The sequence below is a fragment of the Pseudophryne corroboree genome, chromosome 4, assembly GCF_028390025.1.
Source record: "Pseudophryne corroboree isolate aPseCor3 chromosome 4, aPseCor3.hap2, whole genome shotgun sequence".
In the NCBI taxonomy this organism is placed as follows: Eukaryota; Metazoa; Chordata; class Amphibia; order Anura; family Myobatrachidae; genus Pseudophryne; species Pseudophryne corroboree.
Window position 1 is genome coordinate 177,182,411 of NC_086447.1, and position 19,200 is coordinate 177,201,610.

Sequence of the window (19,200 nt, forward strand, 5' to 3'; positions counted from 1 at the left end):
AAGAGCCAAGATGGGGATCAGGGAGGAGAGTCACTGACCCGTGCAGGGAAGAACCGGCAGGGAGGTTGGCTAAATAGGTAATAACCGGCAGGGAGGTTGGCTAGACAGGTAAGGCCTCAGTAGTTTACAGGTGCATGAAATGACTAGAGACCACATCAATATAATAGAAATATGTCGTTTCTTTTATGTAAACATTACAAAAGACGCCCCCATCCTGGCCAGCAGTGCTGAGTATCACAGCTACAGCTGCACACAGCTCACTCCTGCTGGAGGATATTTGTTTAATTAGAACATAGCCCATTACAGCTTCTCTCATATGGCTTAAACAAATAGGAACGGTGCATTGAATAGCATTAATTTCCAGCACAAGGAATACAATCCACTATAATGGACATTGAGATACAAAGTTATTAGTCTGGAGATACAATGTATAAATATGTCCTCAATTGTATCTGGATTCAATACAGGAAGAGTCACGTGGCTATACAAAAAATCCATTTGATAATATCTATGTCTAACACTGGATGCCGTTTGAGGTTGTCGTTTTAAGTGATATTAAATGTCTGTTTATACAAGTTTAATATTTACATAAAATAAACTTTCTTTATACATATTTCTATTATATTGATGTGGTCTCTAGTCATTTCATGCACCTGTATTTATAGCGCATAAAAGTTACAAGTAAAATATAGTTTTTCTGGTACAGCTGAAGTCAGCTACTACTAATTGAGCTGTATGAACACAGACACAGCTAGACTGAATTGCTGCTTTGTGTATATATAATTTCCAATAGATTAGACCAGGCATTCCCAACCACGGTCCTCAAGGCACACTAACAGTGCAGGTGTTAGTGATATCCAGGCTTCAGCACAGGTGACTTAATTAGTAGCTCAGTTATTTTGATTTAACTACCTGTGCTGCAGCCTGGATATCGCTAAAACCTGCACTGTTGGTGTGCCTCGAGGACCGTGGTTGGGAATGCCTGGATTAGACGATTTGTATGCAATTATTATTCACTAGTGGGGAATAGAGGAATAGGAGTCTGGGCTGCTGGGAGAAAATAGGATTTTAATTACCTACTGGTAAATCCTTTTCTCATAGTCCGTAGAGGATACTGGGGTTCCATTTAGTACCATGGGGTATAGACGGGTCCACTAGGAGCAAGAATTTGATAGTGTGGGCTGGCTCCTCCCTCTATGCCCCACCTACCAGACTCAGTCTAGGAAACCGTGCCAGAGGAGACGGACATACTTTGAGAGAAGGATAAAGATAGTGGTGAGATTCCAAACCAGCACACACAAGCAGAGGAAAGCTATGCTAACCCAACATTAAACAGGAACAGCATCAGCTGAACAAAATACTTAACCAAGTAACAGTGCAGGAAGAACGAAGCACCGGACGGGCACCCAGTATCCTCTACGGACTATGAGAAAAGGATTTACAGATAAGTCATTAAAATCCGATTTTCTCTTACATCCTAGAGGATACTGGGGTTCCATTTAGTACCATGGGTATGTACCAAAGCTCCCAAACCGGGTGGGAGAGTGCTTAGGTTCCTGCAGAACTTATTGGCCTCTGAGGACCTTCAGGTTGGTAAAAGTATCGAACTTGTAGAACTTAGCAAACGTGTTCAAACCTGACCAAGTAGCTAGAACTGTAAAGCTGAGACACCCCGGGTAACCGCCCAGGAAGAAGCCACTGACCTAGTAGAGTGGACCTGTATAGATTTCGGAACCGGCAAACCTGCTGTAGAATAAGCATGCTGGATAGTGAACCTGATCCAGCATGCAATTGTCTGCTTTGAAGCAGGACACCCAATTTTATTGGGATCATATAGAACGAACAGCGAGTCGGATTTCCTGTGACGACCTGTTCTCTTTACATACTCCTTCAAAGCCCTCACAACATCCAAAGACTTTGAAGTAGCAGAGGTGTCCGTAACAGCCGGAACCACAATAGGTTGGTTGATGTGAAACTCGGACACCACCTTAGAAATTGCTGACGAGTTCTGAGTTCAGCTCTGTCTTCATGAAAAATTAAGTAGGGGCTCTTGTGAGACAACGCCCCTAGCTCCAACACACGTCTTGCTGAAGCCAAGGCCAACAGTGTGATGGTCTTCCACGTAAGGTACTTTACATCAACCTCATGTAACGGTTCAAACCAGTCCAATTGGAGGAACTGCAGTACCAAATTAAGATCCCAAGGTGCCGTGAGAGGCACAAATTAGGATTTTGGTACTTACCGATAAATCCCTTTCTCCGATTCCACAGGGGACACTGGAGAGCAGTTACAGTATGGCTATAGTAGGCAGTAACTGGGAGCTGGCACTTTACATTTTATCAATGTGACTAGCTCCTCCCCTGCTATGTCCCCCCTCCAAGCCAGTCTACTAAAACTGTGCTTGAGGAGAGCTGGAAGAAACCAACATGAAAGTTGAGGAGGTTAACTAAGTCACCAAAAACAGAACAACACCAAGGAAACTTTGGAACAAACAACTGTAGTGAAGGTGAATATGAAGAAAACTAGCAGTCACTCAGTGACAAGCAAACAGAGAAGTGAAGTAGGAGGAAAACAGCGCTGGGTGGGCGTCCAGTGTCCCCTGTGGAATCGGAGAAAGGGATTTATCGGTAAGTACCAAAATCCTGATTTCTCCTTCATCCACTAGGGGACACTGGAGAGCAGTTACAGTGGGGACGTCCCAGAGCGCCCATGATGGGATGGATAGCGCTGAGAGTCCTGCAAAACCTGACGGCCAAACTGCGATGCAGAGGCCGCAAAAGTATCAAACCTGTAAAACTTGGTAAACGTATGTCGGCCCGACCAAGTGGCAGCGCGACAAAGTATGGAAACCCCGCGAGCAGCCGTCCACAAAGCGTGTAGTGTGCACCGAGGTGGAAGACGGAGGTTCTCGAGAAACCGCCAAATAAGCTTGTCTGATGGTCAGACGTATCCAACGTCTGCTTGGAATCCGGCCATCCAGGACGGGCAGCATCGTACAGAACAAATAAGGAATCAGACTTTCAAATAGCAGAAGTCCTATAAACATAGATCTTGAGCGCCCTGACAACATCCAAAGACTTGGAATCCGGTGAATCCACGAGACGGCCGGAACCACAAGTGGCTGATTGATGTGAAAAATCGGACACCATCTTCGGGAGAAACAACATGTGAGTGCGAAGCTCAGCTCTATCCTCATGGAACACCAGGTAAGGAGGTTCAACAAGAGAGAGCCCCAAGTTCTGACAGCTAACTGTCTGAAGCCAGAGCCAGGAGAAGGACCACTTTCCAGGTGAGATATTTCATCACCACCAACTCCAGTGGCTCAAATAACGGAGACTGTAGAAAAGAGAGGACCATGGTGCAGTCGGAGGGCGAAAAAGGGAGGTTGTATTTGGAGAACCCCCTGAAAGAAGGTCTGAACCGGCAGCAAGGTTAATTTCTCCTGGAAGAAAATTGAAAGAGCAGAGACCTGAACCTTTAGCGAAACCAGTCTCAGCCCTGCCGAGAAACCTGCCTGCAGAAAACGAAGGCGGGCTAAGTGAAAAACCGAAGGGGAAAACTCTCATCATTCACACCAGGCCACATAAGCTTTCCAAATGCGGTAATAGTGAGACGATGTGACTGACTTCCGAACTCGGAGCATAGTAGGTATAACCATACGATGAATCCCCTTCCTTCTCAACAGCCACGGCGTCAAACGTAGCCTGCGTAAGTCTGGATAAAGAAAAGGACCCTGTTGTAGTAGATCATCCCAGGGGCCAAGGCTCCGCTACTGACAACAGGTGTTGGGCGGAGTACCAAGTCCTGCACGGCCAATCCAGAGCCACCAGGAGGACCACCTCGTTTTCTCTCTTTATGCGTTGCAGAACCCGAGGTAGTAACGGGAAAGGAGGTAAGAGATAAACGAACTGGAAGTTCTAAGGAGCCGCAAGGGCATCCATGGCTGCTGCCACTGGGTCTCTTGTCCTCGAGTTGTAAAGAGAGAGTTGATGGTTCAGGCGTGACACCATGAAGTCGATCTGTGGTCTTACCCACTGGCGGAGCAGCTGACGAAACACCTGAGAATTGAGTGTCCCCTCTCCTGGGTGCATGTCCTGATGGGTGAGATAATCAGCTTCCCAATTTTCTACCCGTGGAATTAAGATTGCCGACAAGGCCAGAGCGTTTTCCTCTGCCCGGAGGAGGATGTTGGTGACCTCTCTCATCGCCGCACGGCTGCGAGTGCCGGCCCTGACGGATGATGTATGCCACCATTGTGGTGTTGTCGGACTGAACTCTGACTGCCCGACCGCGAAGCAGGAGATATGCCTGAAGTAGGCCTTTGTACACTGCCCGCAATTCGAGTATGTTTATGTGGAGAGCGGACTTGTGAGATGACCAGCGCCCCAGAAACCGGTGTTCCAGGGTCACAGCCCCCCCACCTCGCAGGTTTGCGTCTGTGGGGAGGAGAGTCCAATCCCAAACGCCGACCCGTTTCCCTTCCAACAGATAAGTCGAATTTAGCCACCAGAGGAGAGACAACCGTGCTTTGAGACAGCGTCACCCGCTGATGAAGAAATAGATGAGACCCCGACCGCTGATTTAGGAGACACAGATGGAAGGGCATTGAGTGGAACCATCCGTATGGAAGGGCCTCGAATGCCACTACCATCTTCCCCATAAGGCGGATACACAGATACTTGACGGTGTCGAAGGACCAACCTCACCAACGTCTGAAGAGAAAGGATCTTGTCCTGAGGAAGAAAAACCTTCTGACGGACCATGTCGAGGATCATCCCCAAGAACAGTAACCGTTGCGAGGGGCATAAGTGAGACTTCGGGAAGTTCAAGATCCACCCATGTCGAATCAGAAGGTCTTGGGTAATCCGGATATTTTGAAGCAACTGGTCTGCAGTGGGGGCCTTTAACAGCAGAGCGTCCAGATAATGGACAATCGTCACTCTAAGTAGGGTCATCATAACTGCCATGATCTTTGTGAACACTCTGGGAGCAGAAGAGAGACCGAACGGTAGGACCTGGAATTGGAAATGAGCATCCTGTATAGCAAAACGGATAAAAGCCTGATGTGGAGGCCAAATGGGAACATGTAAGTAGGCATCTTTGATGTCCAAGGACGCCATGAACTCGTTCTGTTCCAAACCGGCAATAACAGACTGAAGGGACTCCATTTTGAATCTGAACATCCTCAAAAAAGGATGGAGATAATTTAAGTTCAGAATTGGCATGGCTAGCTGTCCGGCTTCGATACGAGAAAAAGGCTTGAGTAATAGCCCTGTTTCCGATGATGTGAGGGAACAGGGACCAGCACTCTTGAGGACAGGAGTTTTTGGACCGCCGCCTGCAAGACAACCCTCCTGTCGTCAGAAGCTGGCAAACCCGTGGTGAAGAAACGTTGAGGCGGTTGTATTTAAAAATCGAGTTTGTAAACGTAAGTGATGAGATCCCTGACCCAAGCATCTGGACAGGATTGTACCCAGACCTCCTTGAAATCCCACAGACGAGCTCCCACTCTGGGGTCCCCCAGGTGGAAGGGATGCCCGTCATTCAGTGGGTGTGGTGGAAGACTTACCATCTGGCTGGGTTGAGGCTGTTGAACCTCTGCCCCGAGAGCCACGGGTGACGGAAGCTCCTCCCCTGGCATGGCCTCGAAACCTGGAAGGGGCACGAAAGGACCGAAAGGAAGGACCCGTATAGGTCTGTCGAGGAGCTGGAGCAGAAGTGGGAAGATAAGTCCTCTTATCCCCAGTGGCTTGAGAAATCCAGGTATCAAGATCCTTCCCAAACAGGACCTCTCCCATAAACGGCAACGCCTCTGCCGCCCTCTTGGATTCAGTATCCCCCTGCCACTGCCGTAGCCAGGGAGCTCTGCGGGCTGAGATAGCCAAAGCAGAAATTCTGGCTCCGAGGATACAGATGCCTCACAAAGATATAAGGCTGATTCGGAGTCAAATCGTCACACAAACCGGAGGACAATTGTTCTGCCCTGGCTTCCACAGCTTTGTTGACCCAACAACCTACCTGCGCCGGGCGATGTAAAACCCCCACCGCTGAGTAAATAGTCTTCAAGGTAGTCGCCAACTTTCTATCCGTCGGTTCCTTCAGCGAGGTTGCTCCAGGAACCAGCAGAACAGTCTTCTTGGACAGACGAGACACCGAGGGGTCTACAATAGGAGGGGTCCCATAGTTTTCTGCTATATGCGGGAAAAGAATAGGAAGACCAAATTTTTTTCGATACCTGAAATTTTGCATCCGGATGTTTCCAGGCTGCCGTCAGGTGCGCATTCAGTTCACCCGAAACTGGAAAGGTCGGTCAGTTTTGGGTTGGTGCCGAACCTTGAAGGATGTGAAGTGTCCTGTTCTGTCTCTTCTACCTTTAACACCAAACAAATGGCTGTAATAAGCGCTTAAATACCGAGCCACTGGTTCAGATGCCTCATAAACCTGATCGTCATCAGAATCCTGTACATCTACCTCCTCCTCCAATAGAGGCATATCATCGTCAGAGTCGTGTAACACTGAGGCTAGCAACCTCTTTTTAGAAACCTGGGGAGGTGAAATTAAGGACGGGGTTTGGGAAGGGATCATTGCCTTAGAGAGCCCCTCAAATTATCTTGCAAGGGAACGAGCCCATGCTGGTTCAGGCTCAGGAATCGGGACAAGCTGTTGGAACCTGGAAGCTTCTCTATCTTGACGAGAAGCCTCCAGTTCCTTGGTTAACAGCGACATTACCTCCATAAGCCGAGTAGTCCAAACAGCGGTGTCCTGCAGCTGCGGTGAGGGCAGAGCAGATGGCCCAGACTCACAATCCTCAGATAACAGGGAATTATCCAACTGTCCCCGTGTGAAGGTCTGTGCCTTGTATTTTGCTGAAAAGCAAAACAATTTGCACATAAACCATCCTGAACCAGATCCTGAAAGGATAATACAGTTTTGCAAGACAAACATGATATGAGTGTTGGTGTTACTGTAAGTGTACCTTCATCACTTTTGCCGCTTTTAGACATGATAAATAATCAGCACTATCACAGTGTACTACACAATTTGTGACTCTAATCACTTTAACCTTCTAAAGTGATATCAATCGGTCCCTACCCATGCACCAGCATTGAGGATCAGAATAAACACCTGACAAACATATATCAAAGTCAGCAATCACACTAGCAGTTAGTCGCATGTTATATATTAGTCATATGAGCACATTATCAACTACAAACACATTTTTACAGTATGTAGGAGTACATATTACTGAATCCTGTTTTACACAGATCTAACGTATTCAGACGCATTGCGAAGAAATATAACAAAAGGATTGGACAGATTCCTATAGTGGCGCAAACAATCAAAAAGTCTTAAAAATGACCCGTTAGGTTCAAGAGTTCATCAGTATTTTCATGGGCAGTCCATATGATGATTCAATTTCAAATGCAGATATCTAGAGAAAAAACATTATATACAAATGTTCAGAGTGAGTCCTTCATGGGCTGCTTCAGTGTAACTTCCACCTGGGATCCTTTAGGCCCTTTTATTCGGGGTGTGTGATAGCTTATTCTTACAGGTTCACCCTCTATGTGGATGGTGAAATGCTGCTTACATCCGTTCTTACTTTCAAACACTGTGGATCACTCCTATAAAGGTTTCTGTCACCCTTGTGTACTTCTAGGATTTATACAGTGCCAAGCATACACACTGGACTCTCCTTATAAATGATGCTCACTTTATGCTTACATTCAAAGGATGCTGATCTTTCACATAAAGGATTCTTTTAGGGCAAGGCTTTGTTCTTCTCACTCATTCCTTAATACGCTTTGTGCTCAATAAAGCAGAAAGACGAAAGAATTTGAGGATATAAAAAATTTATTTGTAAAAAATAAGATTTTACTTACCGGTAAATCTATTTCTCGTAGTCCGTAGAGGATGCTGGGGACTACGTAAGGACCATGGGGAATAGACGGGCTCCGCAGGAGATAGGGCACTTTAAGAAAGCTTTGGATTCTGGGTGTGCACTGGCTCCTCCCTCTATGTCCCTCCTCCAGACCTCAGTTAGAGAAACTGTGCCCAGAGGAGATGAACAGTACGAGGAAAGGATTTTTGTAAATCTAAGGGCAATATTCATACCAGCCACACCGTATAACTTGTGATAAACTACCCAGTTAACAGTATGAACAATAACATAGCCTCGGTTCAAACCCGATCAACTATAACATAACCCTTATGTAAGCAATAACTATATAAAAGTCTTGCAGAAGAAGTCCGCACTTGGAACTGGCGCCCAGCATCCTCTACGGACTACGAGAAATAGATTTACCGGTAAGTAAAATCTTATTTTCTCTAACGTCCTGGAGGATGCTGGGGACTCCGTAAGGACCATGGGGATTATACCAAAGCTCCCAAACGAGCGGGAGAGTGTGGATGACTCTGCAGCACCGATTGAGCAAACAGGAGGTCCTCCTCAGCCAGGGTATCAAACTTATAGAACTTTGCAAAGGTGTTTGACCCCCGACCAAGTAGCAGCTCGGCACAGTTGTAGTGCAGGGACCCCCCGGGCAGCCGCCCAAGAGGAGCCCACCTTCCTAGTGGAATGGGCCTTAACCGATTTAGGCAATGGCAATCCTCCCGAAGAATGTGCCTGCTGAATCGTGTTACAGATCCAGCGAGCAATAGTCTGCTTTGAAGCAGGAGCGCCAACCTTGTTGGCCGCATACAGAACAAACAAAGCTTCGGCCTTCCTGATCCTAGCTGTTCTGGTCACAAATCTTCAAAGCCCGGACCACATCCAGGGACTCGGAATCCTCCAAGTCCCGTGTAGCCACAGGCACGACAATAGGTTGGTTCATATGAAAAGATGAGACCACCTTGGGCAGAAATTGAGGACGAGTCCTCAACTCTGCCCTATCTACGTGAAAAATCAGGTATGGGCTTTTATATGATAAAGCCGCCAATTCCGAAACCCGCCTTGCAGAAGCTAAGGCCAACAACATGACCACTTTCCAAGTGAGGTATTTCAACTCCACTGTTTTGAGTGGTTCAAACCAAGGTGACTTGAGGAAACTTAATACCACGTTTAGGTCCCAAGCGCCACCGGAGGTACAAAGGGAGGCTGAATATGCAGCACGCCCTTCACAAAAGTCTGTACTTCAGGAAGAGAAGCCAATTCTCTTTGAAAGAAAATGGATAAGGCCGAAATTTGAACCTTTATGGACCCTAATTTTAGGCCCAAATTCACTCCCGTTTGAAGGAAGTGAAGCAGACGGCCCAACTGGAACTCCTCCGTAGGAGCAGCTCTGGCCTCACACCAAGAAACATATTTTCGCCATATACGGTGATAATGTTTCGACGTCACGTCTTTCCTAGCCTTGATCAGGGTAGGAATGACCTCCTCCGAAATCCCTTTTTCCGCTAGGATCCGGCGTTCAACCACCATGCCGTCAAACGCAGCCGCGGTAAGTCTTGGAACAGACAGGGCCCCTGCTGCAGCAGGTCCTGCCTTAGAGGAAGAGGCCACGGATCTTCTGTGAGCAACTCTTGCAGCTCCGGATACCAAGTCCTCCGTGGCCAATCTGGAACAATGAGGATTGTTCTGACCCTGCTTATTCTTATTATTCTCAACACCTTGGGTATGAGAGGAAGAGGAGGAAACACACAGACCGATCTGAACACCCAAGGTGTCACCAGAGCGTCTACCGCTACCGCCTGAGGGTCCCTTGACCTGGCGCAATATCGCTTTAGCTTTTTGTTGAGACGGGACGCCATCATGTCTATTTGAGGCAGCCCCCACAGACCCGTGATCTGTGCGAAGACTTCTTGATGAAGTACCCACTCTCCCGGATGCAGGTCGTGCCTGCTGAGGAAATCCGCCTCCCAGTTGTCCACCCCCGGGATGAACACTGCTGATAGTGCGCTTACATGGCCTTCCGCCCAGCGTAGAATCCTGGTCGCTTCTGCCATGGCCACTCTGCTTCGCGTTCCGCCTTGGCGGTTTACATGAGCCACTGCCATGACATTGTCTGACTGAATCAGAACCGTTTTTTCCCGAAGCAATTCCTCCGCTTGACGCAGGGCGTTGTATATGGCCCTCAACTCCAGGACGTTGATATGGAGACAAGTCTCTAGATTTGACCAGAGACCTTGGAAATTTCTTCCCAGTGTGACTGCTCCCCAGCCTCGGAGGCTTGCGTCCGTGGTCACCAGGACCCAGTCCTGAATGCCGAATCTGCGACCCTCTAGTAGGTAAGCACTGTGCAGCCACCACAGGAGAGATACCCTGGTCCTGGGAGACAGGGTGATCCTTTGATGCATTTGTAAATGGGACCCTGACCACTTGTCCAAGAGGTCCCATTGAAAAGTCCTCGCATAGAACCTGCCGAAGGGGATGGCCTCGTATGAAGCTACCATCTTCCCCAGAACCCGTGTGCAATGATGTACTGAAACCTTTTTTGGCTTTAATAGGTTCCTGACCAGGGCTATGAGCTCCTGAACCTTTTCGATTGGAAGAAAAACTTTTTTCTGGTCTGTGTCCAGAATCAGGCCCAAAAAGGTCAGACGTGTTGTAGGGACTAGCTGGGACTTCGGTATATTGAGAATCCAGCCGTGTAACTGCAACGTCTTCATGGACAGAGACACGCTGTCCAGCAACTTCTCCCGAGATCTCGCCTTTATGAGGAGATCGTCCAAGTATGGGATAATTGTGACACCCTGCCTGCGCAGGAGCACCATCATTTCTGCCATTACCTTGGTGAAAATTCTCGGGGCCGTGGAAAGCCCAAACGGCAACGTCTGAAATTGGTAGCGACAGTCCTGCACTGCAAATCTCAGGAACGCCTGGTGAGGGGGGAATATCGGAACATGAAGGTAAGCATCCTTTATGTCCAGGGACACCATCCAATCCCCCCCCCCTCCAAGCTGGCGATGACCGCCCTAAGTGATTCCATTTTGAACTTGAACCTCTTCAAGTACAGGTTCAGACGCAGGGGAGGACTTCTGCTCTTGGGAACTAGCTGTGTGCAGCCTTTTTCCTCTGCCTTTCCCTCTGGCAACAAAGGATGATCCACGTACCTTCTTGTTTTTATTGGAACGAAAGGACTGCATTTGATAATGAGGTGCCTTTTTTGTATGCTGCGGGGGGACATAAGGTAAGAAATTTGACTTACCAGCCGAAGCCGTAGAGACAAGATCCGAGAGCCCGTCTCCAAACAACTCCACCCCTTTGTAAGGCAAGGACTCCATATGCCGCTTTGAATCGGCATCTCCCGTCCACTGTCGGGTCCACAAGAGCCGCCTAGCAGAAATAGACATAGCATTTATTCTGGCGCTTAATAAACAAATGTCTCTCTGAGCATCCCTCATATACAAGGCAGCATCTCTGATATGCTCTATGGTCATTTGAATGGCGTCCCTATCTAAGGTGTCAATTTCCGTAGATAAGGAATCTGCCCATGCCACAACCGCACTACAAACCCAGGCCGACGCCATAGCTGGTCGAGCAATAGTACCGGAATGATTGTAAATGTGCTTTAAGGTAATTTCCTGCCTGCGATCAGCAGGTTCCTTGAGGGAAGCCGTATCCTGAGAAGGCAGTGCCACCTTTTTGGACAAACGTGTCAGCGCCTTGTCAACTTTTGGCGAAGATTCCCAGCGTATCCTATCAGTTTGTGGAAAAGGATACGCCATGAGAATCCTTTTGGGAACTTGTGGTCTCCTATCCGGAGATTCCCAAGCCTTTTCGCACAAGTCACTTAATTCAAATGAGGATGGAAACGTGACTTCAGGCTTTTTCCCTTTATACATGTGTACCCTCGTGTCAGGGACAGGAGGTTCCTCAGTAATATGCAAAACCTCTTTAATGGCAACAATCATGTACCGTATACCCTTAGCCACCTTCGGCTGTAATTTTGCTTCTTCATAGTCGACACTAGAGTCAGTATCTGTGTCATCGATCTGGAATATGGTGCGCTTCTGAGACCCCGAAGGACAGGCATGGACTGGCTACCTGACTGATCCCTAGCTTCTGCCTTGTCTAACCTTTTATGCAATAGATTGACATTTGCATTCAAGACATTCAGCATATCCACCCATTCCGGTGTCGGCGTTGCCGACGGCGACCTGACATTCAAGCACTCCTCCTCCACATTAAGCGAGCCTTCGTCAAAGATGTCGACACACGCATACCGACACACTTCACACCCACACAGGGAACCCCTTTCCTGAAGACAGTATCCCTGTCAAGGCCCTTTGGAGAGACAGAGTATGCCAGCACACACCCCAGCGCAATCACCCTGGAGACCAACACAAAATGTTTTCCCCCAGCAGCGCTGTATAATATGTAAACCACCAATTATGTGCCCCCCCCTCTCTTTTAAGCACCCTTTCACCGTGTGTAAGCAGGGGAGAGTCCGGGGAGCTTCCTCTCAGCAGTGCTGTGGAGAGAAAATGGCGCTGGTGAGTGCTGAGGGAGAAGCCCCGCCCCCTCGGTGGCGGGCTTCTGTCCCGCTCAAACTTAGTAAAATATGGCGGGGGGCTCTTTTATATACATGTACAGAGCCCACTTGTACATGTATATAGTCTTTTTGCCATGCAGAGGTTTATATTGCTGCCCAGGGCACCCCCCCCTGCGCCCTTACAGTGACCGGAGTGTGTGAGGTGTATGGGAGCAATGACGCACAGCTGCAGTGCTGTGCGTTACCTCAGTGAAGCTGAAGGCTTCTGCCGCCTGACTTCTGTACTTCTAGCTCTGTGAGGAGAACGGCGGCGCGGCTCCGGGGGTGGACGCCCAGTAAGAACCTGCGTACACCCCCTCTGGAGCTAATGGTGTCCAGTAGCCGAGGAAGCAGAGCCTATCTTTGACAAGAAGGTCTGCTCCTCTCTCCTCAGTCCCTCGATGCAGGGAGCCTGTTGCCAGCAGTGCTCCCTGTGAAAAAGTAGTAAAAGGTAGAAAAAAGCGGCCGGGGAGCAGAGCGGGGGTGGGGGGGGCGGCCTTATACTCACCACTGTTGCTGGCTCTCCATCTATGGGAGTCTGTGTCCTTCACCATTACACTTGATGGAGTGGCCCCAACACGCGCCGCACGCAGCGGTGTCCGGCCACATATACTTACCGCTGCCTGCTGCCGGAGCGGCCCCGACACGCGCCGCGCACGAAGCGGTGTCCGGCCATCTCCGGAGAGCCAATGTCTCCGTCAGCCTGGGGAACCCAGCCAAATCCGCACGCAGCTGCAATGGGACCCCACCGGCAGCTCCCGCGGTGCAGACTGGCAGAGGCAGAACTGCCAGTCTGTGAAGAAAGAAAGAAAATAAATAAAAAAATTTAAGAGAAAACCCAAGAGTGAACCAGCTCCCTTGGGCACAAAACAAAGACTGGCTTGGAGGGGGGACATAGTAGGGGAGGAGCTAGTCACATGGTTATAAATTTAAAGTGCCAGCTCCCAGTTACTACCTACTATATCTCCATTGTTACTGCACTCCAGCGACCCCTAGTGGATGAAGGAGAAAGACTGGCTTGGAGGGGGGACATAGTAGGGGAGGAGCTAGTCACATTTATAACATTTAAAGTGCCAGCTCCCAGATACAGCCTACTATATCCCCACTGTAACTGCTCTCCAGTGTCCCCTAGTTGATGAAGGAGAAAGGGAGTTTGGAGGCGCAGAACACTTTTCAAAACGTCTGGACCTCAAGGAGAGAAGCCAATTGTTTTTAAAAGAAAATGGACAAGGCTGAAATGTGAACTTTTATGGAGCCCAGACGTAAGCCCACATCCACACCTGCCTGCAGAAAAAGCAGGAAACGTCCCAGGTGAAATTCCACCGCAGAATATTTTCTGCTCTCACACCGAGACGTATTTCTTCCAAATACAGTGGTAATGTTTAGACGTTACCCCCCCCTTCCTGGCTTGGATCATAGTCGGGATAACTTTTTTAGTTATCCCTCTTCTGGCTAGAAACAGCCGTTCAAGTTCCATGCCGTCAAACTTAGCCGCGGTAAGTCCTGATAGACGAACGGGCCCTGTTGCAGAAGATCCTCGCAAAGAGGTAGAGGCCACGGATCTTCAACGAGCATCTCCAGAAGGTCCGCTTACCAGGCCCTTCTTGGCGAGTCCGGAGCAATGAGTATTGCTTGAATCTTTTCCCTTTTCATTCTTTTGAGAATACTTGGGATCAGAGGAAGTGGAGGAAACACGTACACCATCTGATATACCCATGGGGATGTTAGAGCAGGCATGTCCATACTGCGGCCCACCAGCTGGTGTGAAACTACATATCCCAGCATGCCCTGACAGTTTTGCTGTCAGAGAATGCTAAAGCTGTGTCAGGGCATGCCGGGATGTGTAGCTTCTCTAAAGCTGGAGGGCCGCAGTTTGGACATGCCTGTGTTAGAGCGTCTACCGCCACTGCCTGTGGGTCTCTCGACCTGGAACAATACCGCTTGAGCTTCTTGTTGAGACTAGAGGCCATCATGTCGATGAGTGGATACCCCCACTGACGTGTCAAGCACCTGAACACTTCCGGGTGAAGGCCCCACTCCCCCGGGTGCAAGTCGTGTGCTGAGGAAGTCTGCTTCCCAGTTGTCTACCCCCGGAATGAAGACTGCTGACAATGCCACAGCGTTTTTTTCTGCCCAGAGAATTCTTGACACATCAGACATCGCTGCTCTGCTTTTCGTTCCGCCCTGACGGTATACATCACTACCGTCCATTGTCCGACTGGACCTGAATGGCCCGATCGTGAAGATAAGAGGCCTGCAGAAAGGCGTTGTATATGGCCCCGAGTTCCATAATGTTGATTGGAAGGATGACTTCCTGACTTGACCATCATCTTCCTTGAAACCACACCTCCTGGGTGACTGCTCCCCAACCTCCGAGGCTTCCGTCCGTAGTTTAGAGGATCTTGTCCTGAATTTCGAACCTCCGACCCTCAACGAGGTAAGAAATCTGTATCCACCACAGAAGGGAGATCCTGACTTTTGGCAACAGACGGATCCTCTGGTGCATGTGAAGATGCGATCCGGATCATTTGTCCAAGAAATCCAGCTGGAAGGGTCTTACGTGAAACCTTCCGTATTGAAGAGCCTCGTAAGAGGCCACCATTTTCCCCAGAAGGCGAATGCATAGATGCACCGATATCTGGGTTGACTTCAGGACATCCCAAACCATAGACTGGATTACCAATGCCTTTTCCAGTGGAAGAAACACTTTCTGCGACTGTATCCAGCATCATTCCCAGGAATGGGAGCCTCCGTGTTGGCTTTAGGTGAGATTTCGGAAGGTTCAGAATCCACCCGTGATCCCGGAGAAGTTTTGTTGAGAGGCCAATGCTGTCCAGCAACCTCTCCCTGGACGGCACCTTTATCAGAAGATCGTCCAGGTACGGAATTATGTTCATTCCCTGCTTGCGAAGGAGAAACATCATCTCTGCCAGCACTTTGGTGAATACCCTCGGTGCCGTGGAGAGACCAAATGGCAGGGCCTGGAACTGGTAGCAACAGTCCTGCAGTACAAACCGTAGATAAGCCTGAAAAGGCGGCCAGATCGGAATCCTTGATATCCAGAGACACAAGGAATTCCCCTTCCTCCAGATCTGAGATCACCGATCTCAGAGACTCCATCTTGAACACTTTTAAGAACTGATTAATGGACTTGAGGTTCAGAATTGGTCGTACCGAACCGTCCGGTTTCGGTACTACAAACAAGTTGGAATAGTACCCCTTGCTGTGCAGATGTGGTGGAACTGGAACAATGACTTGAGTCTGTACCAGTTTTTGGATGGCTTGCTGTAAAGTTATACTTGCCTCTTGTGAAGCTGGTAAGCCTGATCTGAAGAATCTGTTAGGTGGGAGGTCTTGGAACTCCAGTCTGTATCCCTGGGAAATGAGATCTATGACCCAAGGATCCCGTTATGATCTTCACCAGATGTGACTAAAGAATTTTAGTTGGGCTCCCACCTGACAGCCCTCCAGGCATTGTGGTCCAGAGTCATGATGAAGGCTTTGAGGAAGCAGAGCCTGAGCTCTGTTCCTGAGCACCTGCATTTGCTGGTTTGCGTGGTTTACCTCTTGCACCTCTGGATTTTCAATTAATTTGGCTGCCCAAAAGGACAGTAAATTTGAAGCGGAATAAGCTTTCCTGTCTTGGGGAGCTGCGGAAGGAAGACACAGACTTTGGAGATCCATTTGTCTAGTTAGTCTCCAAACAAGGCCTCTCCTGTGAATGGCAGGCCTTCCACGCCTTTCCTGGAGTCCGCATCAGCAGTCCACTGGCGTACCACAAGCCCCTGGATGCTGACACTGCCATAGCGGTGGTGCGTGCATTAAGCAAGCCTCTCTATTTTATGGCTTCCACCATAAAGTCGCAGAGTCCTGTATATGCTGCAGGAGTAAAACAACATCCCCCCTAGACAAGGAATCTAACCCCTCAATTAGGTTACCTGACCATTTAGCAATAGCTTTTGTGATCCACGCACATGCAATAGTGGGTCTTTGGGCCACCCCAGCAACTGTGTACAATGGCCCTCATTCTGAGTTGATCGCTCGTTAGCTACTTTTTGCAGCCGTGCAAACGCATAGTCGCCGCCTACGGGGGAGTGTATTTTTGCTTTGCAAGTGTGCGATCGCATGTGCAGCCAAGCGGTACAAAAACATTTTGTGCAAAAAAAGACCAGCCATAAAGTTACTTATCCTGTGCGTTGATCATGGCGACGGAGGTCCCGGAATGGACGTCAGATACCCGCCCTGCAAACGCCTGGTCACGCCTGCGTTTTTCCTACCACTCCCAGAAAACGGTCAGTTGACAACCATAAACATCCTCTTCCTGTCAAACTCGTTGCGATCGGCTGTGCGAATGGATTCGTCGCTAGAAGCATTGCACAGCAACGATGCGGTTTGTACCCGTATAACACGCGTGCGCATTGCGGTGCCTTTTTTTTTTTTTACCAGAGCGCTGCGAAAATTGGCAGTGTGCGATCAACTTGGAATGACTCCCAATGATTTGAGTGTAGTCTCAATTTTACGATCAGCCATATCTTTTAGGGAGGCTGCACCAGGGACTGGCAATACAATTTTACGTGACAGCCTAGAGACTGATGTGTCCACTATCGGTGAATTTTCCCATTTTTTCCTATCCTTTTCCGAGATCCCCGTCAGAGTCAGACTGCAGGATATGGGCCAGAGATCATTTTTGCGGACAAATGGGAGGGGATTGAAACACTGGTTTGGGGACTGAGTCTCTATTCATTAACTCATCCACAGTCTGTCTTAAGTATTGCGTCTCTTTCTCATTGTGGGATAGCTTTGTTGAAATAATTGAGATCATTCCATTAATGAAATTAACCCATTCCGGTTCAGCCCCGCTATTCTGGAAAGGTGCACTGCCCTGAGTACCCAGTAGTGAGCCCCCTGGTGAATAGGAACACTCTGCTGTACAAGAAACACACTCTTTGCCTGACATAATGTAAATGTGACTGCACACACACACATAGGAAAAGGTTAAGCACAATTAATCCACAAAGAGCCCTTCAGGGAGTCACAGAGTAATTTGGAGCCAGCCCCCACATCGCTAATGCTAGGCTTAGCCGGGTCGCAGACTAAGTACCCTGATAGGGGACTTAGTACACTAAGAATAGTCTTCAGGAGCTTACATAAGCGTGACCGGCTCCTCCGGGCACATTTTCGCCATAGAGGGAGGAGCCAGCCCACACTATCAAATTCTTAAAGTGCCCATGGCTCCTAGTGGACCTGTCTATACCCCATGGTACTAAATGGAACCCCAGTATCCTCTAGGACGTAAGAGAAAATAAAAAAGTTAAATGTTTGATGCCAAGACTCCCACTCACAGCCTATATCAACTGTCTAAAGCAAGGATGGGGAACCTTCGGCCCTCAAGCTGATGTTGAGCTACACATACCAGCACGCCCTGCAACAGTTTTACCATAGCCAAATAGCAAAACTGTAGCAAGGTATGCTGATATGTGTAGTTCCACAACAGCTGGAGGGCCGAAGGTTCTACATCCCTGGACATGTGTCCCCTATGGATGTTGAAGAAAAGGATTTAACCACGTAAGAACATACATCTTATTTTGTGGTTTTATTTTACATGTCTGCTTAATAAAACTGGTTGAGGCCAGTTGCACGAGTAAACTTGGACCTGTATGTTCTCTCAGCTGCTGTACACTACCATCTATCCCAGGAGATGGTACCTGTTCCCCCCCCCCCCCCCAGCTACTGCATATTTCTCTTACGTCCTAGAGGATGCTGGGGACTCCGTAAGGACCATGGGGTATAGACGGGCTCCGCAGGGTACATGGGCACTATAAAGAATTTTAGAATGGACGTGCACTGGCTCCTCCCTCTTTGCCCCTCCTCCAGACCTCAGTTAGATCCTGTGCCCAGAGGAGATTGGGTGCATTACAGGGGAGCTCTCCTGAGTTTCTCTGAAAACGAATTTGTTTGTTTTTTTATTTTCAGGGAGCACTGCTGGCAACAGGCTCCCTGCATCGTGGGACTGTGGAGAGAGAAGCAGACCTACTTAAGTGATAGGCTCTGCTTCTTAGGCTACTGGACACCATTAGCTCCAGAGGGAGTCGCAACGCAGGTCTCCCCTCGCCGTTCGTCCCAGAGCCGCGCCGCCGTCCTCCTCACAGAGCCGGAAGATAGAAGCCGGGGTGAGTATAAGAAGAAAGAAGACTTCTTAGGCGGCAGAAGGCTTAAGATCTTCCCTGAGGTAAGAGCGCAGCGTTAACGCTGCGCGCCATTGCTCCCACACACAACACACACTAGCAGGCACTGATGGGTGCAGGGCGCAGGGGGGGGCACCCTGGGCAGCAATAAAAACCTCTAAATCTGGCATTTATAAAAGTTCATGGGCTGCGGAGGCAGTAATTATATAAATCCCCCGCCAGTTTTTATACTTTGAGCGGGACCGAAGCCCGCCGCTGGAGGGGGCGGAGCTTGGTCCCTCAGCACTAACCAGCGCCATTTACTCCACAGAGATCTGCAGAGAAGCTGGCTCCCCGGTCTCTCCCCTGCTGAACACGGTGACACAGGGCTGAAAAGAGGGGGGGCCCACTTGTAAGGCGCAGTGAGTGTATTACACAGTAAATTATATATATAAAAGCGCTACATTATCTGGGAAATTGTTTCCGGTGTCAGTTGGCGCTGGCATACTCTCTGTCTCTCCAAAGGGCCTTATTGGGGAACAGTCTCCTTATAACTATATCCG